At 39.1% G+C, this 27,138-nt stretch overlaps 1 protein-coding gene across 5 annotated transcripts in view; it reads left to right on the forward strand.

The window, feature by feature from the left end:
- ELMO2 (engulfment and cell motility 2) overlaps window positions 1-27,138 on the forward strand; it is a 1,277,433-nt gene that overhangs the window by 222,435 nt on the left and 1,027,860 nt on the right. For 3 of the 5 annotated variants that reach the window (XM_044090132.1, XM_044090131.1, XM_044090135.1), the window contains one exon: window positions 24,288-24,372. The exons of 1 other annotated variant lie outside the window; for it this stretch is intronic. The gene's annotated coding sequence lies outside the window, so the exon portion shown is untranslated. The remainder of the gene's footprint in view (window positions 1-24,287; window positions 24,373-27,138) is intronic. One more of the 5 variants, XM_044090133.1, reaches the window with a different exon arrangement.

Raw genomic sequence — 27,138 nt, forward strand, 5'->3', positions numbered from 1 at the left:
GTTCCTGCACAATTTGGAAAGAGCAAGGAAATATTGATGAACACCATGTTTCCTTCTGTGCTTTTCCTCCTCATCCAGAAATAACAATGTTGTTTTGCAAAGCTGTCCTAAAGCAGTTCTGACAGAGCTGTCCCTACATTGATTGTCTTGTTCCTCTTTGGGTGACATTTGTGCAGCTGCTATACGCTTACCCTTGAACATCTTTGCAAAACATTATAACTTGGACATGATCTCTAGGACTAGGTCTTCCTTTGGGACCATGGTTACTAAAGGAGTACTCCTTTGGGATAGTTGTCCAAGAGAAGGAACATGGGGACCTTATCATGTATGTTCCTGTAGCCACAGATCTATAAAATCTGATACAAAAGTTATTGGTACTTAGCATAATTGATTTTTGAGTAGAGTGCCAACTTCTGAAAGTAATCTCAGCTTTCTTGCCACAGCCTTCTGTCTCTTCCTTTATTTTTCCCTTTTTCCAGAACTGCAGTATTCTTATAGGGTAATGCATTATGAGAATTGTGCATAGGATCTGGCAGCTGGAAAGTTTTGTTTGTTGAGCAGTCCTGTAGCTGGAGTTCTACTTGGAAAGTAAGCTTTAAGGTGAGCACCCCTACATTTTGATTTATAGTTAAAAGAACAGGTTACTATGGATTAATGTATGGGACATCCTGTTGAATGTGGTAATTCTGTTTTCATATCCAGTTCTGTGATCCTTTTTTTGAGAGTAGAAAGGTTTATATAAAGGTGAGAAGATCCTAGTGTATAATTAAATAATGGATGAGGGATGTATTTATTTTTTCGGCATATAGTTTTCCCTACATGTATGCCAGCAGTCAAGCTTCATCAAAGTCTCTCACGCCCATTTGGGGGTCCCAATACAGGAGTGAGTACTGGCCGAAGAGGCTATCATGCAAGTAGCCATGGAAGTGGTTTCTGCACTTGTATGTACACGCCAGAAATGAGGACATTTCTGTTAAGGCTGTTACTCTGACCCTGGTGGCTGACATAAGCATTTGCATCACCACAGGGCATTCAACTCCCTTTCCAAGCATGTGGGGAACTACTGCATGATGAGGACTACTATTACTAAGCCGACACCCCTTGTCCTGACCATTTCAGTGCTGTGCAAGTCTCCACCTTCATGGTGGCAGTTAGCTAAGTGGAATCCACTACTCCGTTTCCTAGGACAGGCAAGTCGGTGCCATCCTCTCACTGCCATTGTTCTCTTAGCTGGCTCTTCTAGCCCTAGCTGCTATTTAAACTGAAGACAGTCTGTTTTGTAGTTAGGGCTTTGTCCGTTTGTGCTACATAGCTGGGCTGATAAGGGATATATATCTCATACTGAAAAAATAGTGAAATAATTTGGTCTGTCACTTGATTTTCAGCTTTAGCTCAGCTCTGAGTCTCCTGAAACAAGCTGGATAGGTTAAAGTCAACATGAAGGATACAAGCAACTCTTTAAGTATCAATTTTATTGCTGATACCTCAGTATTAATGGATCTGGTGATAATCTCCTCACTAATCTCAGAAGAATATGCATTTTTGCAGTGGTAGCCTTTTTCCTAATCAGCTGAGGAGGCACACCTCTCAACCTGCGGATACTGAAAATAGGAACAAAGGCCCCTGAAAAGGAGAAAAATCCAGCCAAAATCTTTCCATCTAATTAGCATAAAATATGAATACCAGATAGCACATAACTCTTTCTGCTTCCTATGGGAATGTGACATATTACTCAGAAACACATTACAAAAAAAGAAAAACAAAGAGTGACAAAAATTATGGTAAAATATAACAATTTATCAGAGGTATTGTAAAATCTGTGTACTTTTACCACACAAAGTCGTCTGTTTTTACTTCTGAAAAATGGAGTTGTTAAGGTGTGTGTCTTCTTTTTTCAAATTATTGGTGCCTCTAGTGTGTTGGCCATTTAGTCTGTGAACTAGACACCTTCAAAAGTCATGTGTGATGAGGGGGATTCAGAAATATTTATGAAGGAGTAAATTAAGATTAAAAAGAATGACATACCTCCAAACTAGGCACGTCATATACAGGGGTAAATAAGGCCTGAAAATGGGAAAGTTTGTCCAAAATCTGGACAGCTGAGACATCTGTGAGGAGATGTGATATAATGTATATCATTGCAGAGCAGTTGCACTTAAGAATGTATTATTTATAATACCTCTGCTCACCTGTGGCAGCATTAAACATACAAAGAGAAGAGAAGACAAAACATGCTACCCTTTATTATTCCCATAGGATGACGACTGAGAGAAAAAAACAGAGAAGTTAATCCTTAAAATGGCTGTATGAAATTTGTGTGTATCCATACTATAGGTGCATTGTGCCTGAAATTCCAAGAAGGCAGGGCTATAGCAAGGGGGTTTGATACCTGGAAAACATTTGCATTTGCATTCTTGTCCCTGACTCCAGCCTATGATAGCCCTACTCAGTATCCCATTGCTAGTCACACCCACCAGACCAGTGCTGTCTCTGCCCACCAGTCCAAGCCACCTGCTGAAACACAAAAGTAATAAGTTGTCATGTACCACCATTTACTTAATTTGGTTAGTTATTTGTTTTGTATTTATTAATGAACAGAACAGATTGTTGAGGTTCTGAAATTAAATTGTAAATATGCCTTACTGTACACCTAAACCTGTCTGTTTATTTGTTGTGGGGTTAACAGAAGAACTGATAAAACTGGAAACTATAAAATAGTGTTATACAATCAAGTCTTGACAATTTCCTATTGGTAAATCCATTGGTAGTCCAGCATTTTCTACAGAAACAAAAGAAGTGATTCACAGTTGTTACAGATTCACAGTAGTATGGCCATTGCTAATGGCAGAGCATACATGTGCAGTACAGCATTAATTTTGAGGTACTGTGTAAAGACTGTTGATCTCAAACATAAACTGGACAGGTTTGCAGATTAAAAGTGAGATGGCAAATGTTAGTTAATGCCTGAATTTTTTATTCACAACTTATTTTGTCTGTATTACAGATTTCTTCATCTGGTAATATCTGTAGCTCAGTGGCTGATTATAATGGCAGTGATTTGGGTGGTTCCCATTGGTATTGGACAGGCCCATGGCTGCCTAATCAGTTAAATATAGTACCTAACTCAGAGTTGCCACCCACGCTGTATTTTCTTTGGACATCCCAGAAAATAGCATTTACATCCAATAATTCAGTTTTGCCATTCATTTAACTTGTAATTCCATCCCTTCCACGTATTTCTCACACACACATATACATACATGGTTACCTATCAAAACATCTACTCTTCATTACATCTAAACTCAAAACATCAAGACCATAACTTCTAAAACTCATAACATCGAATCTCAAAACATTGAAAACTACAAAGCAACTATAAATAACATTCCACAGAGTTTTTACTATGTTTATGCAGGGGGGCAAGCCCCCCTGCACCCCCCATGTGGGGGGCTACACCCCCCACACTCCCCATAAATTAAATATACCAACTCCAAGGTCGCACTACAGTGGTAGAAAAAGTCAATTTCAGAACTCCCCGCTTGGTGGGTGCAGGGGGGCTTGCCCTCCCTGCATAAATGTAGCAAACAGTGTGTGGGATGTTATTTATAGTTGCTTTGTAGTTTTCAGTGTTTTGAGATTCAATGTTATGAGTTTTAGATGTTTTGAAGTTTAGACGTTATGGTCTTGATGTTTTGAGTTTAGATGTTATGAAGAGTAGATGTTTTGATAGGTAACCACACACATACACAAGCACACGCAAGACAGACAGACACACACACACACACACACACACACACACACACACACACACACACACACACACACACATGCACACATATACAGGCACACACATGCATAAATAAACATGCTCAAATCCGGACACAATAAAAAAAATATAGCTTGTCAATTTCAATCAACATCAAAATGAATGTAAAAGACAAATTGTGTGTGTGTGTGTGTGTGTGTGTGGGGGGGGGGCAAACTTAAATGCATCATACTTGTGGTTGTCGGTTGAATGTGGGATAACTAATGTGTGGTTCTGGGGGTTAGCATGTAAATGTAGAGACTGCAGTATCTCTGGGATTTCTCCTTTCCATGAGATACAGCAATCTGGAAGTTAGTTATGTAGCAACATTTTTTTGGGGGGGGCACATCCCCACATATCAGAGGTGCAGGGTCACAGCCCACCCCTCAAAAATGCTTTTTGCTCATTCTGCAGCATTGATTTTGTGTTCTTTCCAAAAAGTGAGCTGTTTCGGGATCTTTCATTTAATTTTCAGTCAAAAAAAGTTGCATTTTTAGTCACAGAGCCAGCAAAACAATGTGCAGTGTCACTAGAGATCTAAAATGAATACTAGTGGGGGAGCATCTCCCTAAGCCAATTATGTTATTAGTACTACAGCTTGTTTTAAAGGACAAGCATTTACAGAAGCTACAACCTATAGTTAGATGAACAATTGCTGTTGCAGTTTTTGGAAGCATGGAGGTGTTTAGATGAAATGGCAGTGGAGTTTTTAACCAGATTGTTTAATGAAATATTGGAAAGTGAGAGGATGCCTGAGGAATGGAGAAAAAGTGTTTTGGTACCGATTTTTAAGAATAAGGGTGATGTGCAGAGCTGTAGTAACTACAGAGGGATTAAATTGATCAGTCACAGCATGAAGTTATGGGAAAGAGTAGTGAAAGCTAGGTAAAGAAGGGACGTGATGATTAGTGATCAGGAGTATGGTTTCATGCCGGGAAAGAGCACCACAGATGAGATGTTTGCTCTGAGAGTGTTGATGGAGAAGTACAGAGAATGTCAGAAGGGGTTGCATTGTGTTTTTGTAGACTTGGAGAAAGCATATGACAGGGTGCCTAGAGAGGAGTTGTGGTATTGTATGAGGAAGTCAGGAATGTCAGAGAAGTATGTAAGAGTGGTACAGGATATGTACGAGGGTAGTGTTACAGCGGTGAGGTCTGCGGTGGGAGTGATGGATGCGTTTAAGGTGGAGGTGGGGTTACATCAAGGATCAACTCTGAGCCCTTTCTTATTTGCAATGGTGATGGACAGGTTGACAGACGAGATCAGACAGGAGTCCCCATGGACTATGATGTTTGCAGATGACGTTGTTTCATGCCGGGAAAGAGCACCACAGATGAGATGTTTGCTCTGAGAGTGTTGATGGAGAAGTACAGAGAATGTCAGAAGGAGTTGCATCGTGTTTTTGTAGACTTGGAGAAAGCATATGACAGGGTGCCTAGAGAGGAGTTGTGGTATTGTATGAGGAAGTCAGGAATGTCAGAGAAGTATGTAAGAGTGGTACAGGATATGTACGAGGGTAGTGTGACAGCGGTGAGGACTGCGGTGGGAGTGATGGATGCGTTTAAGGTGGAGGTGGGGTTACATCAAGGATCAGCTCTGAGCCCTTTCTTATTTGCAATGGTGATGGACAGGTTGACAGACGAGATCAGACAGGAGTCCCCATGGACTATGATGTTTGCAGATGACATTGTGATCTGTAGTGAGAGTAGGGAACAGGTGGAGGAGACCCTGGAGAGATGGAGATATGCTTTAGAGAGAAGAGGAATGAAGGTCAGCAGGACTAAGACCGAATATATGTGTGTGAATGAGAGGGAGGATAGAGGAATGGTGCGGATGCAGGGAGTAGAGGTGGCGAAGGTGGATGAGTTTAAATACTTGGAATCAACAGTTCAGAGTAATGGCGAGTGTGGAAGAGAGGTGAAGAAGAGAGTACAGGCAGGATGGAGTGGGTGGAGAAGAGTGTCAGGAGTGATTTGTGACAGACAAGTACCTGTAAGAGTGAAAGGGAAGGTTTACAAGAGGGTAGTGAGACCAGCTATGTCATATGGGTTGGAGACAGTGGCATTGACAAAAAGGCAGGAGTTTGAGCTGGATGTGGCAGAGTTAAAGATGTTAAGATTTGCACTGGGTGTGACGAGGGTGGATAGGATTAGGAATAAGTATATTAGAAGGTCAGCCCAGGTTGGAAGGTTTGGAGACAAAGCCAGAGAGGCAAGATTACGTTGGTTTGGACATGTGTTGAGAAGGGATGCGGAGTATATTGGGAAAAAGATGCTAAGGATGGAGCTAACAGGTAACAGGAAAAGAGGAAGGCCTAATATAAGGTTTATGGATGTGGTGAGAGAGGACATGCAGGTGGTTGGTGTGACAGAGCAAGATGCAGAGGACAGGAAGAAATGGAAACAGGTGATCCGCTGTGGTGACCCCTAATGGGAACAGCCGAAAGAAGATGATATATATATATACACACACACATATATATATATATATACATATATATATATATATATATATATATATAGATATACATACATACACATATATATATATATATATATATATATATAGGTTCATAGGTTCATAGGTTCATACTAGGCTATCTGCCCTAGGGCATTTATAAGCCTAGCCAGAATGTGTTTGGCTTTCGCCACCCATTTTAAATTTATTTTGCTATGCCCTTTTTCGAGGTTAGTATACTGTGCCTCTGTCTAACAGTGACACAGAAGTGATACCCGGGTAAACCTACGATCTCCCATCCACTCATCAAGATTCCTCTTGAAGAGAGTCAATGAGGGACTCTGCCTAACCTGGACTGGGATTTTATTCCAGAGTGAAGGGAGCCTCTGGGTTATGAATCTGTCCCTCCAGCATGTCCTATTTATTTCAGTGCTGAGGTTCAAGTCTCTCGTGTAGCTTGATGTGATTTGGATTTTCTGAGGTGCAGCATGTCCATTAATTCCGGGTTGGACATGGCTTTATACGTCAGGCACAGATCGCCTCTGAACAGGCGGTATGCCACTGAGTAGAGCTGGAGTTTCTTTAACCGGGCAGCATATGGCATCTGTTTGAGCCCTTTGATCCTCTTGGTGAGGTACTTTTGGGGTCTTTCCAGTTGCTGCAGGTGTCTGGTAAGGTACATCCCAAAAGAGGCATTGTACTCAATTATGGGCCTGATGAAGGATGAGTAAAGAGGCACGATGACGTCCCCTGATCTAGATGTGAATCCCTTCATGATTAGGTGGGCTATATAAAATGTTTTTCTAACCACTTTGGCCACGTGGTTGTCAAATGAGAGATTGTTATCAACTTGGGTCCCCAGGTCCCTAATTACTTCTTCTGTACTTAATGGATTACCACCTATGTGGTAATTTGTGGGCACTTTGTTTTTGCCAAAGGGGATGACTATACACTTTTTGGCATTTAGTTTGAGGCCATGGCTCTGGCACCAGTTGTCTGTTTCTATGAGGCCCTTTTGGAGGATGCTTGTGTTGGCTGGAGAGTCAATTATGGCCCAGTTTGCAGTCATCTGCGAACTTGGTCAGCCACAGTCCTTCCGTGTTGGCCTGTACCTCCGAGAAATATATACCAAACAAGAGAGGTCCCAGGACTGAGCCTTGTGTGACACCACTTGTAACTGGTTTGTAGTCTGACATGGCTCCAGCAATTCTAACCATGTGGGTTCTGTCCTTGAGCCAATTTGCAATCCATCTAGTGACATAGGGGTTTATATTTAAGCTGGTGAGCTTATCTATAATGCCCGAGTGGGGTATTGTATCGAAAGGCTTTTATGAGGTCCAGGTAGGCTGTGTGGACCACCTTCCCTCATTAATGGCCTTGGTGACTGTTTCAAAGAAATCAACCAGGTTTAAGAGGCAGGATCTGCCCTTAACAAAGCCGAACTGGGTAGGATCCAGTGTTTGTAGGTCCCCAATATCTTTATTTATGAGGTCCATGATGATCCTTTCCATAGCTTTGCAGACCAAGCTAGTCAGGCTTATGGGGCGATAGTTTCCAGGATCCGTTGAGGCACCACCTTTATGGAGAGGGACCACTGTTGCTGCACGCCACTCTTTGGGCACATATCCTGTAGTAAGGCTGAGATTGAACAGTAGTTTTATGTTTGGGTTTAGCTCTTCTTGGAGTTCATGTAGGACGCAGCCCGGGACACCGCCTGGTCCCATTGATGCTGTGTTTTTTGCTTTGGAGAGGGCGGCTCTTACCTGAGCATCTGAGATGTCAGGGGGGGCAGCACTCTGCTGGGATAGATATTTGCCCTTTTGGTGGGAGGGGGAGTTTGCGCTGAACCTGTCAGCTAGGATGTTGGCAATGTCTGTGGGTTTGGTGTATTTTTTGTCATTTTGGACTAATTCTGAGCATATCTGGGAATTACCACCCAGGTTCCTAACATAACTAATGAAAGCCTTGTGATTATCCTTAGTGTCCTGTGCAATTTTTCTCTTGAAGCTGGCCTTAGACAATTTTATGTGTGCCCGTAGTTTTTGCTAATACTGATCAGTGATGCCTTCCCTTTTTGGGATTTTGCTCTATCATTTAGTAGCTTCCTCCTTCTATTGTATAGTTTGTTTATGGCTGGGGTCCACCAGACAGGACGTCTGCCTTTGGAGGATTGGGTCTTGGTTTTATTTGGGATCACATGATCCATACATTCCTGAAGGTGTTCATAGAATGCGTTTATAAAGGATATAAAGGATATATATATATATATATATATATATATGTATATATATATATATATATATATATATATATATATATATATATATATATATACATATACATATACATACATATATATATATATATATATATATATACATACATACACACATACACATACACACACACACACACACACACACACACACACACACACACACACACACACACACACACACACACACACACTAATGCTGGTTTGTACATTTTTAGTTTTTCAGTCACCTTTCCAGTGGATCATCTATCCACTGCTGCAATCGTGTCCATTAATAACCTATAGCTGGGCAAGAAACATTTAGCTGTGATTCAGGGTATTTCTGTTTTCTGCCTGTAACCCTTCTGTGATGGCCATACCTCTCAACTGTCCCTGATTTTTCAGGGATGTCCCTCATTTTGAATAAAATTTTAGCTCTGTCCCTCTTAATCCCTCCTAAAATTGATAACTTTTGGACAAAAGGTGGTGAATTGTACTTAATAAATTATGACAATAATTAAGAGTTAAAGACTTCTTTTACTTCAGACAATCCACTCTGCTACAGGCCTCATGAGGAGCTCAGTGTCTATCCAACCTAACACCACTCTTAAGTATTCAACTGCGGTACCGCCTTTATCATTCTTACAAGAAAAGCGCAGTCCGGGTCTGAACTGTCTGCAAACAGCTAAAGTTAACTTTGAATCTAACACCACTCTTAAGTATTCAGCTGTGGTACCACCTTTATCATTCTTATAAGAAAAGCGCAGTCTGGGTCTGAACTGTCTGCAAACAGCTAAACTTAACTTTGAACCTAACACCACTCTTAAGTATTCAGCTGTGGTACCACCTTTATCATTCTTATAAGAAAAGAGCAGTCCGGGTCAGAACTGTCTGCAAACAGCTAAAGTTAACTGTGAACCTAACACCACTCTTAAGTATTCAACTGCGTTACCACCTTTATCATTCTTATAAGAAAAGCACAGTCCGGGTCTGAACTGTCTGCAAACAGCTAAAGTTAACTTTGAACCTAACACCACTCTTAAGTATTCAACTGCGGTACCACCTTTATCATTCTTATAAGAAAAGCACAGTCCAGGTCTGAACTGTCTGCAAACAGCTAAAGTTAACTTTGAACCTAACACCACTCTTAAGTATTCAACTGCGGTACCACCTTTATCATTCTTATAAGAAAAGCGCAGTCCGGGTCTGAACTGTCTGCAGACAGCTAAAGTTAACTTTGAGTATGTGTCTACCTGTTTGAGCTAATATTCATTTTCCCCTGGAGAGCACTCTGCTTTGGCTTGTAAGCAGACCCCCACACACACACACACACACACACACACACACACACACACACACACACACACACACACACACACACACACTCATCTTCCACTTTCTCTCTTATTCCCTTCTGTTAGCAAATAGTATCCATAACTGATCAATACTGTGTGTTTGTTAATTTAAACTGAGACCACAGTAGCCTACTGATACAAGGTTATCCTGTTTTTCCACCTGAGAAATGGTTAAGAAATGACTTACAGTTTCAGAGCAGTCCTTGGTCAATTGTGATTGTTTCTTAAACACAAACTTGTCTTTGCTTTGGCTCATTAGCAGCAGTACAAAGAACTGCCTGCTCACACCCTTGTTCTCCCCTTCTTCTTCCCTGTTTATTACCTTAAGACAATCCCAAAGTTAATAAATATTACCTGTGGCAGGCACCATTTTTAAAACTACAACCACCCTTGTCATTATCATATGTTCATTTATCAGTTGACTCTGTTACCTGAATGTTTCCAGCCCCCTCATAAGAGCAACTAACAGGGTCTCTACCCGCTTCGCTCCCCACCCTGCCCCCTATTCCCTCCCGCCCCAGTGGTCCCACCTTTATTACACTCACAAACCCCTCCCATCTTTCCAGTAGCCAACCACAGCGCTAACCCAACACTACCTCCTCCATCTTCCCACTACTATCACACCTCCTCAACTAACATGTACAAGCATACCTTACCTATGCTCACTGCATGCACTCTCCTTGCATATCTTACATCCTACCAAAGCTCCATCATTCCCCCACTCAACCACTACCACTGTACTACTACTCACACCACCACTCATGTCTCACCCCTCACTCAGCTCCCCTCCCACCAACTCAAGAACCATCCCTATGCACCCCCCACATATTCTACCAACTATATTACTCAAACATAAAGCATCCCTACAACTTAACATAGTAACCCTCCCACCATACCTATTACCCACAGAGCACAATCATAAAGTTTCCCTTATAAACAAACACATTCAAAAACTGAGAAAACTAATAACCTCATGCATATCAAAACTAGCCCTAAGTGGAGACATCCACCTCAACCCTGGCTCTTCCATCTCCACCCCCAATCCTCATAATCAGACTAGAAACTACAACTTCTCCCATATTACAGCCAATAGAAAACCAAGTGACTTCCTTCTACTAAGCCTAAATATATGTATATCCAACAAAGTCCATGAACTCCATGCCACCATAGACTTGTACTCCCCAGATATAGTCATCCTGACAGAAACCTGGCTAAAACCTCACATTACCAATGAGCAAATAGTGCCTACAGGTTATGGCATACTAAGAGTAGACCGGCTAAACAAGAAAGGAGGCGGTGTAGCTATAATATTTAAACAGCTTCTAAATATCCATATCTTAAAATCATCAGCTCCACAAATAGGCAATGAAGAAATAATATATACCAACCTCAAAATAAACCAAAACAAAACCATCAACATAATTGGATGCTACTTCCCACCTGGCCAAAACATCCCTCCACTAGAAAACCTCCTCAGCTGGTCTACCCACCATCTCCCCCAAGAAATTATCATTTTAGGTGATTTCAATATTGACTGACAATCCTGTTCTGGCAACCATCCAACCCATCATGTAAACTTTCATGGCTTCACCCAACTAGTCCAGTCGCCAACCAAGATAAATAAAAACTCCAGCAAGCACACTACCCTGGACTGGATACTAGTCAGTAAGAGCCCTCGATCATATATAACAGGCTGCTTATCAGATAGCCTCAGTGATCACTCCCCAACATTCCTACTCAAAAAATACCTATACCAAGCAAAACCTGTCATCTACCGTCAAATACGTAAAAAACTAAGCTTTAACCCACTCACATTCATCTCATCCCTCAAAGAATGTAGTTGGCATCCTCTAAAGTACCTCAGTCTTGATGATGCAGTTGAATTTTTTAATACTACCTTTCTGAGCATCCTTAATTACCATGCCCCCATAAGACTTTCCAGAACCAAAGTACAACCCTCTCCATGGGTACAGAAAACCACTAAGTCAGAAATGAAAAACAGGGATAAAGCCTGGGAACACTGGCACGAAACCAAAACCCCCTCAACTAGACAGAAATTTCTAGAACTACACAATAGAGTCAAAAAGCTAATGAAACAAGACAAATTCCAATACTACCAGTCTGCCCTAGACTCCTCACAACACAGCCCCAAACAATTCTGGTCCTCCATAAACTCCATCCTCCACCCAGGTAAAGTCAGTACCTCTCCTCCTAACATCCCTCACTCCTCAGAAAATATTGCTACCTCATTCAACACACACTTCACACAAACCATACTGTCACTAGCTAAACAACAAAACCCCCTCCCCTCCAACCCACACCTTCAACTAGTAATCTCCCCACTGCCTTCTCTTTTTCTCTTGTATCTACCTCCAACATAAAAAACTCTTAACTAAACTTAAGCCCACCAAATTAGCAGCAGACAACCTCCCGAGTGAATACCTACAAATCGCAGCTGATGCTCTGGCCTACCCAGTATCCATCTTGATTAACCAATCTCTGTCAGAAAGTTACGTTCCCACACTGTGTAAAGTATTACATATAATTCCCCTCCACAAAGGCGGACCCATTCACAGAACTAACCAATTACCGCCCCATAGCTATTCTCTCTCCACTCTCCAAAATACTAGAGAAATGCATTCACTCTCAGGTCTCAGACTACCTCCTTACTAACAACCTCCTTTCCAATACTCAGCATGGTTTCTGACCAAACCATAGCACCACCATTGCCTTACTCTCCTTTACTAACACTATCCTTCAGCATAAAAACAATGGCTATCTCTCCTCTGCTACTTTCCTAGACCTATCTAAAGCATTTGACATGGTCCCACACAAACAACTTATCTCTGTCCTCAATAACCTATCCTTCTCTCAATCAGTCACCAGCTGGTTTCAGAGTTACCTGTCTGACCGCCAACAATCCGTTGTATGGCAGAATGGCATATCTCACCAACTACCTGTCTCCATAGGGCTTCCCCAAGGATCCATCCTTGGACCCCTACTCTTCTCTGTTTTCACCAATAATCTAGCCTCTGCCACCAAACATGGCACACTCATACAATACGCAGATGACTCAACCATCATCTGCTCAGCCCAGTCCCTACCCAAACTGCAAAAAGTCACACAGGAAGCCTTTTCCTCTGTTGAAACTTGGTTATCTGATGCCCAATTAATACTCAACCCAAACAAAACTAAGCTACTCATCTTCCAACCCACCAAACATACTCAAAACAACTCTCACTTTAACATCACAGCAAAAGACAACACCACTATATACCCAACTGAACACACCAAATTGCTAGGAGTGGAAATAGACAAACTAAAATTTGACATTCACATATCCGTGACCATAAAAAAAGTCCACAAAAAAACTAGAAGCATTATACAGAAATAAGCAACTTCTCACCAAAGCAGCAAAGATTTCAGTAGCAAATTCCCACCTTATTTCCACCCTACTTTATGCCTCTCCAATATATACCAACCTAAGGCAATGCGATCTAAACAAGCTAAAGACCTGCTACAACAAAATCACCAAATTCGCCACAGGGGCATCCTACAGTAGTTACCACTGTCTCTCTCTTGCTGAACTGGGCTGGCTTGAACTTCCTCACCTCCTTCAATGGTATCAACTCTCACTCGCCCACAAACTAGTAAACCATCCACTAAATGTCCCATCCCTCCAGAATCTACTGCAACCCTATCGCACCACCAGACCACTAAGATCCAGCAACAAAAATCACTTGCAGATCACTAAAGCCAATAACTCTGCTGGTGAAGCACTATTCTCTTGCACCATAGCCAAATTATGGAACTCCCTCCCACCCACAATTACCTCCATACCATCATGCACCCACTTCAAAACTTTACGAAAAGTGCACCTAAAAACATGCTGGCTATGCCCTTGCAACTCTCACTCTAATATCACCCACCCCATCCAACCACTAGCTTTCTTTCCACTCCACTAACTACCTTGATTATAGCAAGCTCAGATGCTCATAAGTCTAGTACTTATTATATAGCAGGAACTTCTTATTGTAACATTTGTTAATGTCTGTTATGTACTTCACAGATAAAGATTCTAGTTGTCTACTGATGTACTATGTACTTCATCTGTAAATATGTTGTAAGTAATTGCTATGTTAAATTGTTAATCGCTATGTAATCCAATGTAACTACTGTCTATTTATTTTAACTGTGGAGATTTTCTTCCCGGGCCTCCGCTGAAAATGGACCTACGTCCAGTCGGACACTCCCGGTCAACAAATGTAAATAAATAAATAAACAAATATATTAATTCACATTCTCTTATTATGTCAATGTCTGAAGTTAATAGTACTAATATTTTAAAAGTGTCCCTGGTTATTTGTGGATTTGTTCCTGATTCTGTTGAGATTTGTCCCTGATAGGTTGAGAGCTATGGTGGTGGCTGAGGTGAACATTTGCAGATGTAAAGGTCTGCTACAACATACTCTGAGGGTGTGGACATTTTCACATATGCCACAAGAACTGCCAAATGGACAAGGCTCAGCAGTGCCAAATTCATGCCCATTGTCCATGCACTGATTGCCATGCACATCTCTGTTCTGTAGGTGCTAGCATTACACTGGGCCAGAACATCTCCCTCCCTCCCCCCTCAAGATGGGTAAGCTAGTGTTAGCCACTTAGCCCTATCCTGTTTGCTGGCTCATCCAGTGCTCAAATCATAGTTATTCCATATTAACATGGTTTGCATTCAGGACTGTAACCCTCTATACCATGGAGTTGACCATTGCAAAGTAGGCATATGGGCATGCACACAAACACACACATATACATATACACACACGCACAACTGTATATGTGTGTGTGCTCTCATACACACACACACACACACACACACACACACACACACACACACACACACACACACACACACACACACACACACACACAGTACTTAGTGACCCACAGTCTTAAGCAAATCACTCAAGTTTGTTGATGTAGATATTAGTTGTGCATTTCTGGGAAAGACTAACTCTTTAGATGTACGTTGCCTTGAACATAATGTAGATTATTTAAATGGTAGATGCAAGTTTAACATCTTACCCATTTTGAAACATCCAAGAAGTACAAAGATAACTAATGAGTTAATTCTCCATGCCTTTGCAATGTGTTTGAACTCCATTTTACAGTTATTTTTGTATACATAAGATGCTTATATAGTGTAAAAAGCTTGGTGCTTGAATGCATACGAATAAACTTTTAAAGATACAGACAATCATCATAGAATTCCATCCCATTACTACAAACAGAAGAATAATGACCATTACCTGGAAGACTGAATGAGTAGAACTCATGGTGTAATCCTTGTGTACAAATCCAAATGAAACAAAAACACATACTTGAATCACCTAAAAATATTAATTCAAAATTGCCACAACCTAAGATATTTCTTGCACTCACAGATTTTTGAGATAATGACTTAGGCATTTATGTTTGTTCAATTTCAAAACTTTATTAAAATTTTCAATGCAAAAACAAAAGGTGAACATACAATATTCCATCATACTATTATATAATTGGACTGATTTGGGCAGTTCTGTGATGGTTGGAAGCCCCAGAAACCTTGGCAGCATTAGAGCTGGATGTATACAAGGACCCAGTGAGAAAACCACAGACATTGTTGAGACTCAAAAATGGGTTACCAGTGAGAATGAGTTTGCATCATGGTTCATCTCTGAGCCCTCTGCCATTCATACTGGTGATGGATAACATAAGCAAACCGGGTAAAGGGGACAGAACAACAATGCTGCTGTATGTAGGTGGTCTGGCACTAGAAGCAGACTCTGAGCAAGAAATTTAGCAAACAATAGGGGACTGGAATACAAAACTGAAGGCACATGGGATGAAATGGACTACAGACAAGACAACTGTAATGGCAACACATAGGGATGTCACAAGAAGGTGAAAACCGAAATAGTGTGGAAAGCAGTGGGACAGGTAAACATCTTCAAGTATCTGGGAGAGCTGGTTGAGGAGCAGGGAAGTCTGAGTAAGGAGGTCAAAGCTATAATCAGAGCTGTTGCAACCAACTGGAAAAGATTGTCAGGGGTTGTGTTTTGCAGAAGAATGCCAAAGAAGCTGCAAATTATGGTGTACCAAACAGTGGTCAGACCAATGCTTCTGAATGGGGCAGAAACCTTGGCAAGGCAGTTGAAGAATCTTGAGGTGATGCAGATGAAGTGTTTGAGATGGGTGGTCGATACAAATTGATGGATAGACGAAGTGGTGAGGATATCACAGCAGTAGCCAAAGTATTCACAATTGCATAGAAGGTGAAGCAGTGGTTATGGTGGTTCAGTCACATGTGTAGGCAAGCAGAAGGTGATTTTGTGAAGAAGATTTTGGAGAGTCAGGAAGAAGGCAAGAGTAAACTAGGACACCCACCAAAAAGATGGTTGCATTCCATGAAAGAATACCTGCAATGGTCCAGCATGACTATTGATGAAGGTAGGAGAGTAGCACTGAATTAAGAGAGGGACAGAGACAATTTATGCAACATCCTGACTCCATGTAGAAAAAAAATGGGAAAAAGCGGGTTGATGGTAATGATGATAATTTAGAATCTAAGTAAAATTGAACTTTCCAAAATACTAATGACTGTCAGTTATAGTCAAACAAATAAAGACCTAAATCCTATCTAAATTTAAACGTGACTGTTTACACTATAATACAATACAGAACTGAACATATATTTAAACTGCTTGTAACAATGAAGTCTGTATTGTTTCAAAGACAGAATGAAAAGAAAAGCTGATAACATTAAAGGGTATTAGTTTTGTACTTCTGCAATAATGTGGATAATTTTGGCCAACATTAAATGTTAGTGTCTCATTAGTTTATATCTTTATAACATTAATTCACTTCTCATAAACAATAGTGATTATATTTTAAAACTTTGAAAATAAAGGTGTAATGGATTTTTTCCAACTTCTTAGTTATTATTTTATGAGCCACTGCTAGAAAGGGTATCATTCACTCTATCGAATCGGCTGCTGTTTGACAAAGTAAATTACTCTGAAATGTGATCGTGTTATATTCATCAGAGTTTTAAGATTTATGATGAATATAACATATGAAAGCTAATAAAGTATGTCTGAGCTGGACAAAATGATGGTGAAACTTTTAGATATTCTGAAAGCTGCAGTGTTAGTGGGTGGGAGTGCTTGTGTGAGTGTAGGTGGATTAGGGTAGGGTTAAGTGAGAGGATAGATTTATTTTATCTTTATTCATTTTTTTACTCTTTGTTCCACTAGGTCATTATCTTGTTTTCAGGAGAGACCCAAAGTGGTATTCATATTAATGAAGGGAAATTTGGTCAGGGCACTAGGGATCTTAATTTACTCTGTTTTTTATGTGTCATGGGAACCTTTACATTCACCTGAGCTACCACCAACTTGGGCAGTTAGGACTTTGGTTTAACATCACATCTGGAGGATGACACACTCAGGAGTAAAACACCTCTCTCCAATGCTGCATTGCCATGCCAGAAATGTATAATTAATCCAAGTACTTGAAGTGGACTAGAACCCACAGCCTTTTGATTTCCCTGCATGAAGGGTGAGTATGCTAGCTGTTGAGCCACTGAAACAACACTACCCGTCTCCCTAGCTTACCTATTTTCAGGATCTAGTCCATATCTATGAATAGTAATATCAGTTTCTATGATTGCGCATCATTTTAGATAGTTGAAGCAGTATTGTGTCTCAGATTTCGCATTTTTGTAATATTACTACCTTCAGTGAATCTATTTTAAATGAAATTGGAACAATAGAATACATTCATTTATTTAATTGTGTGAGGTTATGTAGAAACAGAAATGCACATATTTATGTAGTTATTTAATATCTACCTCATTTTATCTATAGTGTTTACAGTTTATCATTGCATAATGCTTTATGTTAATACTTTCCATTTCACACTTTAAGTTGTATTCAGCCAGTGTACCGCCATTTTGTAGGTGCCCTAACATATGATACTACATCTGGGAACCTCAACACCCTAATTTTCTATGATCTGCTGTGATGTCAAAACACAGTTCTCTGTGCATTTGGATACCAAACATACCTCTCAACCTCTTAGAGCAAGAAATCTGGTTGAAGCCATAACTAAAAGTGGGACAAAGGCCCAAAAAATAAGGCCAATTTTTAGATATTGCTCTTACAAACTTAGAAAGTTGATAGAATAACAGGTTTTGCATTAGCATGAATTTTCTGAAGGGTATGAAGTCTGAAATTCAAGTGTCTGTCTTTATTTTCTGACTTCAGTCTTTAATGAGTTGCCACTAATTTGCCAGAAAACCACAATTTTATGAAAAATGGACCAAACATATGAGGCATAAATCTAGATATTCTGCAAAAAACTGTACAGTTGAGAGGTATGAAAGGAAATGTATAAATCTATTTAACTCTTTAATAAGAATTTTACTTGACATTAAGGATTAATTTTAATTGCATAGTACACTTTAGGCAATTATATCATTTGTGATCAAATTCACTTAGTCTTCAAATGTACAGTACATGTTATTGCAGTTAATCTTTAAAATCTTTAATAATATTCTAATAGTCTTAGTGCTGTTCTCTAGACCTTTTGAAAATGTAATGCCCAAATATTTCATTGTTCTGCAATCCCAATTAAATTTAAATAGTAGTACTATCACCTAATTTATATTATGATTTGTTAATATTGTGTTTGTTTTACTGTCACTGAATTATGGGTAACAGTTTCTTTCCAAAATTTTTAATGTACCATCTACATGTGCCATAGAATGATGATGACCAAGGATGGGTAGATGGATTTCACATTAGTCAAGGTTATCAATACATTATCAGCAAATATTTTAAAATAAAATTCATCTTCTGCTTTCAAACTTTCAATATGTTTTATTATGTTTAATGGAGTTTGTTAATGGTTCAATAGCTAAAGGGAATAAAAAAGATGGAGGGGCAGCCCTGTTTAGTTTATTTAGTAATTGCTATTGCTTGAGAGACATATACTCCCAATTTTAATAAACCTACAGAATTGCTGTAAAACTCTCTGTTTCGCTTTTTATATGAATATGGAAAAAACAAACACTTTGAACACCTTAAATAAATATTGTGAAATTAGGAAATCAAAGAAATTTTCAGTATGGAAACTAATTTATTGATCAGTATTTTTTGCATGACCCTGTCAAAGACTAAAGACAGGTCTACATAAATTATGTCACAACACACTTTTTCAGTTGTAGCTGTTATTATGTTATGGGACATCATGTTAAAGGTACCTATAGGCATATTTTTAACATATGCATGCTGATATATGGGCTTAGGTTCCAACATTCTTGGGAACAGGGGTTGTACTTGGCTAGACTTATAAGGGCCCTAGGCCTATTAGCCTATTAACATGCTGTGATCCTATGAACATTATCAGTAATTTGGCTAAAATAACCTTTTCCATTATTTTCCACAACAAGAAACAAGACTTTAAGGTCTGTAAGGCTCTGGGTTTGTCCTATTTCCCTTTACCTTAAAGATGGATTCAAGAGTGCACATTGCCAGTCTTAAGGAATCTGTCCATAGTTGACCTTGTGAAAAACTCATGCTGAAGTGTTCTCAGGTCATTGTTACTAATTCTGCCTTCTTCATGTGCGTTACTCAGATCCAGTTTGCTTACCACTTTTTCAACATAATCTAATTTAATTTTGGTAGTTACTTTGATGTTATGAGTATCACAAATCACCTCCCCATTTGTGTAGGCAAACAGTTTTGTATAAAATGTTTTAAACATATTTATAGTCTGTTGTATTTGAGAATACATTTTTGAATCTATACACAGTTTATCTATTTTTCTGTCTTTACTTGTACCATGTTTTATATAGTTATAAAATGGTTTTCTGTTGTGCTTACTATTGTTATATCATTTTTCCTCCATTTCTTCCCTGATATTGTTTCAACTTTATGCTTAATTTGTCTGTCCAGTTTAATTATTTCAGTTTTCTTATATAGTTTGATGTTGTGTCAATTTCTTACATTTTTTCTCTCACCTTAATTAATCATCTTATTGGAAATATCTTCTCCATTCTGTCATGGGCAGTGGTTGCAAACACTTGTGTCCTCCCTTTGACAATAACGAGTCTGGGTGTACAATCCAACACTAATAGGCTGTTCTCCAGCAGTCTGACTGTCTTTGGATGCTTCTCCTTATTTTTTGAGGAAAGCCCGATTCAAGATGACTGGCAGAAGCCATAGTGAGCAAGAGCCACCAACTCTCTCACTCTTTCTCTAAAAACGTTCCAAGCAACTCTGCCCTACACCTTATGGCCCTAGAATTAAAGTGAGTACACTGAGGATGGTCAGCATGTCATGCTTTAGGCCCAGACAGAACAAATACAGTGCAGAAGTCCCAGTGAGGGATTTGTTTCCAACAGTCTAAGCAAACATTAGTCTTACCCAGTGACATTTAACAACAGTACAGGCAATGAGGTATGAAAAAAGTCTTTCTATAATGGGGTACTTAGCTTTTGGTGTTCTGTCTTTGGCTTCAGGCTGACCTACAATCACAACAAAGGTTGCATCGGGATCCAACATATGAAAAACTTGAGAAAATCGTGCTGGTTGACTACTTTTATACCCTGGTGTCCTGATGTTAGAAGGGAGGGCATCTTCTAGGTCAGAAAGAGTGGAATAAATCTTTGATATTTGGAGAGGCCAAGAGGTTTCACAGCAGGAAATCCCAAATACTTATTGCTGCAACAATGAAGAGACTCAAGCATCTACTATTATGGTAAATTGACACACCGGGACTTTGTTGTTACCCTGTTCCACAGGAGGATTAGACCAATAAGTTGTTAGTAAAACTTCCTTGTTTAAATATGAAATATATCTTACAGTTATGGATTTTATGGGAGCTTAAGGTTTTGTACAGGATTTCACCAGTGTTTTCGGTGCTTTTTCAATTTTGTAGGTGCAGTATTTTCTGCAGCTAACTTGTTAGAAATGGTACCGTGTTCCTCCCCTCATGTTTCTCAGGACCTCCATAAATCCCTTTTTTTTTAAAAAAGCAAGTGTTTCTTTTTAAAAAGAAGTCTGTTTGTATTTCCTCTATCTTCAGTCTGCCATCTCTGTCTGAAACAGAATTTTCTATCTTTTGTGTGGACTCCTTGTTGCTCCGTCATTGTTTTAAGGAACTGTTTTATGTTATATTTCTCTCAGACAAACTCCATTTTAGTAGAAAACTCGTTTATTTTCTCCTGTATTGAAGTTACCATCTATTGTATGCCCTTTCTGTAGATGTGTCCTGTTGATTAGCTCTCTCAGTGTTCATTTTTCATACATGATCAAAACTGGTAATTCATAAGAATTTCAATAAATTAATCCAAAGATACAAATTCGTGGTTCTAGCAAGAATTCAGAGAAACAAACTTTCTATAATGATGTAATTGCCCATTTTAAACTGGTTGTGTAGAGCTTTCTTGTCAAGATTTTCAAATCCATGCAGAGCACCAAAAAGGAGTTACTACTTGATGGCTATCTTGAATCTCCTGCAAAACATTCATCATCATTGCTGTTACTTATGAGGTGGAGAAAATGCAAGTGAGGATCTCTTTTAAAATACTGAAAGGTGGCATAGAGGAGGCAATAAATAGCTACTTTATCAAAATAAGATTCTAAAATATTGTTAATAAATAATTCACTGTTTGGCTCCCCCACAAGCTGATGCCTTGTGCAGGAACTTGGCTCACATTACCTTTCCTATGACTGCACACAGAGAATGCAGGTGATCATATAAGGCTACACAGTGCAGTGTCACATACCAATGAGTTTACGTTGAACCAGGTGAGAACATTCCCTTTAATTCCTCATTGCCAGAATATCATAGTGCAGTCATATAAATAATATCTTGATGATATGCTCCTTTTACAAATACACTAAGCAGTGAAAGCAAACAAGGAGCTACTGTCCTGTATAATGCAGTGGGGTGGAACAAATCTATCCAGTTAATATTTCTGAAGTATGTGCTGTTGTTGATACCTTTATACTGAAGTGCATTTTACTGAATAACATGGTGGTCCAATGTTACTGTGTACTCCATGTCTGTAATGGAATTTGTCTCGGAACACCTTGAGTCACAACAGTGTATACAACAGGCTGTTGGCTGCTTTATATTTTGTATGGGTTTTTTGAGGTACATCACACTAGAATGATCACAGCTGATTCAAGAACTTCAGTTTGTAAACTTGTTTTTTTCTTTTCAGAGTTCACTGTAAATATGAGATTTAAAAAAGCCTAACTATACTAAAAAAATTAAAATTATATATCTTAACAGACATGCACTTATTTTTTTATTGGATTTCCTATCATGTTACTTTTTTCAAGTCAGTCATATGTAAAAACAAAATAAAAATAAAAATGTGGAAATTAGGTTGACCTAGAATAAATAGAAACACATACATGAAGAGCCTGAGGAAGTCTTAATTTGACATACAGTATATGATGTAATATTCATATTTCAGTGTAATGTTAACTAAACAGCTTCCCTACATGTGATCAAACATCACTTGAGAAAGTTCTAACTGAGTGAAAATAACCACTCTAATTACTTATAAACTGTAAGTCAAACCCTTAATTTGTAAGCTCTGCTGCCTTACTGTTTTTATGAGACTGGCATATGCTGTTCTGGGAAGTTTCTTTTTTCCCTACTGTTAAGTGACTTCAGAGTTAGTGTAAATATATATATATATATATATATATATATATATGTGTGTGTGTGTGTGTGTGTATATATATATATATATATATATATATATATATATATATGTGTGTGTGTGTGTGTGTGTGTATATATATATATATCTATGTGTATATATATATATATATATATATATATATATATATATATATATATATATATATATATATATATATATATATACCTCATAAGGAGGAACAGGGGAAATTGTACCTTTCAAAATTATTGATTTTTGATCTCTCTATAGTTGAGTTGTGTTTTTGATCAGTTGTGATAGAGGAAATGTTTTTCAAGTGATCATGTGTTGATCATTTGGGGAAGCAAAGCAAACATACCATTGTGACTTATTCAGTGTACATATGGGGTATTCAAAACCTTGCAGTATTTGAATATAGGGAGGTGATGGTATTTGAATATAGGGAGGTGATGGTCTGATGCTTATCTTTTGATCATCAATCTACTGACAACACCACTGAACAAGAAGTGGCCCAGTGGTGCAGAGGGGTGAAGCCCTTTCTGCTCCAGATGACCCATGTCAGATTTGCAGCATGGCTGCTGGAGGGGCCGCAGGGGGAAGATGGGAGTGAGAAGCTGATATTGGCTAGCCCATCCTATGGTGATGGAGGCAGCCTGGACTCGCTGCAGTGAAGAAGTGTTATGACCAACAGAGCTCCATGTTGCATAAGTTGTGTGTTGCATAGTCTGGATGTTGCACATACACAGAAACAAGAAACAAGCAGACATCTCTCAAAGGTAGTGAGAGCTTGCAAAGCTGGTGCAGTATTGTCAGGTATTAGGCACAATTTCCTGCAGTAGCATAACACTGCACCAGCAGTTGAGGCATTTAATTAGCACAGTTGTAATGTGGAATTACCCATCACTCTGCAGCTTCCCATAATAATATGATTGTCTTACAAATTTTTATAAAACCTGTCTAGATTTATACTTTCTTTATGAAGAGGGCATCACTGCATTAATGGAGAGGTCTTGTTGGCTCTCGATTAGAGGATGCACTGATTTGCCTGTAGGTTTGTCAGAGTGATATTTACTACCTTTCCCATGGATGATTCAGGATTTAGAAATAGCGTATGTCACTTACTGAAGAGTGCAAAGGCTGAGTAGGTAAAGCTAGCTAGGGGTGTGTAAATGCTGAATTACTCATGGTTTGCTCAGTCACTGTTGTAGTTATACAGTGAACTTTTTTAAGGAAGTCTGTTATGGCAATTGCATGTCTGTCTGTCTGTCTGTCTGAGTCAGCGAGTCACCAGTGATGTGTTTTTGGTATACAGCATAATTAAGGTGGCATTTGCAGAGTTTGTTAAATGTATGGCCAAGAAAGATACATTGCTGTTTATATAAACAATACTATGACTAAAAAACTTATTTTTTTAACTTTATGTTTGTTTAGAGTTTAAAAGAGAAAAAGGGTGGTGATAGGTGTCCATAATGGTCTGCTAAGTTCTGAATCTGCTGCTGGTCTTAACAAATTCTGTTTTGTTTAGTGAACTGTTAAACACATCTTTACTACTGGTAGTGTCGAGTTGACACCCTCAGAAACATTCCATTTAATAATGTGTATTTGGATAATTAAAGTAGGATTGTATAATTATATTTAACTTATTAACTGCTGTCTTGCTTTTACTTTTAGAATCACACAATGGTTGCCTGGTTACAGTCTCCGCACTTCTGCTGAAGGAGAGGTGACAACATACCTAAAACAAGTTTCATAGTAGGTGAGAAATCATTTTCTTTGGTAGTTCCGGTATTTGAAATCACTTTGCAAATGAAGTTCATAGTATCAAAACACTAGCTACTTGTAAACATAATCTGTAATTCTTCGCCCAAGGAAGAGGTGGCTGTGAATGTACAATTATCTTCCATTAGCATTGTTTTACTGCAGCCTTTCAAGAAACTAGTCAAGGTAAATCAGATTTATTTTACAAATCTGGCTTAGGCTTGTTGTAATAGAAACAGACATTGTAGTTTGCAAATACGTGGGCAAACTGAAATAACAATAGACAGACAAGATGAGAAACAAACACTGAAGTTTGCAAATGTGTAGGTAAATTGAAATAATAATAATAGACAGACAAGATGAGAAACAAACATTGAAGTTTGCAAATGTGTAGGTAAACTGAAATAATAATAGACAGACAAGATCAGAAACAGACACTATACTTTGCAAATACGTATGAAATAATACACAGATGAGCCGAATTTCAGTTAATTAATTGTGTAAATAACTGTATGACTATAAATATTAAATTTTGCATATTAAAGTATGTGTGTCACATCCAGTCAGAGTCATAAGTAACAGAATGATATGGATAAAAATATGCCTTCGAGAAAGATGTGTCTTTAGGAACCTCTTGAATTGCTCCATTGATAATGCAAATCTAAAAGGCATGGTAGCGAACTCTGGAGGTAAGGAACATAATAAGAGAAGGAATTTCATCCTGAGTGTTCCACATTAAATCCTGGAATTACAGGCATCCCCAAACCTACTGAGTGGAAGGATCTAGATGGCTGGTTAGGCAAAAGAGACAGGTCAGGAAATGAGACTTAAATTCATACCTAACAGAGAGGCAGACTAAGGCATGGAAATGATATATAAAACCCCAATCTTGTTTATAACCTGGTCTTTCTTAGCTGAAGCTGAAATTTTTTGGTCAACAGCTTACTAGCAGTGATGGCCTCTGTCATAATTCCACCGTTATTTAATTACCACAGACAGTTTTCAACGTATGTATACAGCAAAGCGCCTTGCTGCTGTGTTGTATTGTGGTTGTTAATGCTGTCACTAGGTGGGCGACGTTGGGTCTTATTAAAAACAGGGGAATTACAAATGAATGAAAAAGGGAACCGCTGTTTTGTTTGGAAAAACTCCTGGGTCTTTGTTGTAGCTTAAGGTCTCCCTGGCAACAGAGTACAGAAATAGAAGAGTGAAGAAGGAAAAGGAGCTGTACTAAATCAAAGTTTTTTCACTGTTTGTGTGTGTGGAGGTGTTTGGTTAACTAGTCAAGAAACAAAGCCTTGAACCTAGCTTTAGAGCGTGGAAGTTTAAACAACACAATACTGCACTTAAATGTTTCAAAGTTAGCAACTGCTAACATTTGAATACTGGGATGAATAATAACGGAACACACCAAAATCGGATTTATACAGAACAGAGCTATTTCTTTTGTCATACAGTATCCACTGAGGCTCTTGTTTCTTATTGCTTAGCAACCGGAGATGCAGAGAGCAAGTAAGCACTTCTCTTTCTCTGTGTCCTAGACTCACATAAAAGAGCGTGGGCATTTAAAGGAAGTGTATGAAAAGCATGAGGCTGCGCTCTTAAAGAAATAAAGCTTCTGTTATGGGGAAGGCAGGATTACCTGCATTATTTTCTATCTGACAATATTGTTGCTACACTGTTTTCTTCATTATGTTGTTCTTCTATCCTCTTCTTAATACATTTCTTTGACCTATTTCTAAATTTCTCATTTATAATGCCTGTCTCTTTGTACCTCAGTGGCTAACACCTTAAGGCATGACACATCAAGGGAGAAGACTGGCAAACTAATTGTCACCTTTTTAATACAGGTAGTTATTTCCTGGTATTGCAATTATGTCGATGGCCCAGCTTTGTATCTCCAAATATAGCATTATTCCTACTTTTCTTTCCTGCATAAGATGTTAATGTTTCAACCTTGTTGATTTGTAAAGAGAACCTTTTCTGCATTTTATGTTAAGGATTGTATATTTGCCTCGTCAGACTTGGCTTTCCACTTTGTTTTTGCACACAGATGTGGTTTTCTGGCTGATTGTTGCTGTTTTATTGTTTGTGTAGCTGTGCCCCATTACCTTACTCCCTCCCTCTGATGGAGTGAGAATCAGATCTGCAAGGAGTGGCACCATCATTTGGAGTGCCTAGGGGTATCTTCTGGCACCATCACGCATAGTGCCTTAGGGGTAACTTGCTTTAACCTACCAATGTGTCCAATCCCTTCCAAGACTGGGAGTGATTGTCCAAGTCTACACTACTCTTTTGGTGCTGTTCTCCCTTCTCCTTGCCTTGGCAGCTCATTTTGCAGTTCCTCCAGTAATCACTAGGGATGTTAGAACAGTGGAAGTAGGGAGCACCCCCATTTTCTTGCTGTAAAAGGCGAGTTAGGTTCTGTCTCTCTCCAGGGGTGACTTTCTTATATATGAGCTACTATGAAGAACAGGTCGACAGCACTGCGGCTGAATACAGTGTTGCTGTGCCAGTGAGCCATCTAGTCAGTCACTTTTCAGTACAGAAGTGCCTGTTCCTCATCGAGGTCCATGGGATCTACCTTTCCGAGGTCCATGGGATCTACCTTTCCAAGCTCTACCTCTTGGAGTGGTTCAGTTTCTGATTGTTACCTTTTGGAATGCTTCAGTTTCCTTTCTTAGATAGACCATGATACATTGCAGTCTTAAGTTCATGTCAGCAGTTCACTGATATTGGTTCAGCAGTGTTATGCTGATATAGA

Source organism: Protopterus annectens, chromosome 12.part0, assembly GCF_019279795.1.
Source record: "Protopterus annectens isolate FY-2018-M chromosome 12.part0, PAN1.0, whole genome shotgun sequence".
NCBI lineage: Eukaryota > Metazoa > Chordata > Ceratodontiformes > Protopteridae > Protopterus > Protopterus annectens.